The sequence below is a fragment of the Belonocnema kinseyi genome, chromosome 5 (assembly GCF_010883055.1).
Source record: "Belonocnema kinseyi isolate 2016_QV_RU_SX_M_011 chromosome 5, B_treatae_v1, whole genome shotgun sequence".
Taxonomy (NCBI): Eukaryota; Metazoa; Arthropoda; class Insecta; order Hymenoptera; family Cynipidae; genus Belonocnema; species Belonocnema kinseyi.
Window position 1 is genome coordinate 135,837,313 of NC_046661.1, and position 297 is coordinate 135,837,609.

The window sequence follows — 297 nt, forward strand, 5'->3', positions numbered from 1 at the left end:
GCAAAAATTTAATATTATTTGTTAACAGATGAAGGACTTTCAAATACAAAATTAGAGTTTGTATTATTGGCGGGTGGGGGGCGAGATTGTGTGATTTAATACATTTCTCAAAAGATTTAAATATTTTTTAAATTCAAGCCTGTATACACAAATAGGTAATACAGTCGGCACTGGTTCAATTGTTACATTTATTATTTGTTATGTTTGTAAAGAGTTCCATTTTTAACCAGAAAGATAAATTTTTAACTAAAAATGGAATAGTTAAATTTTTTGATAAAAAAATTACTTTTTAACATA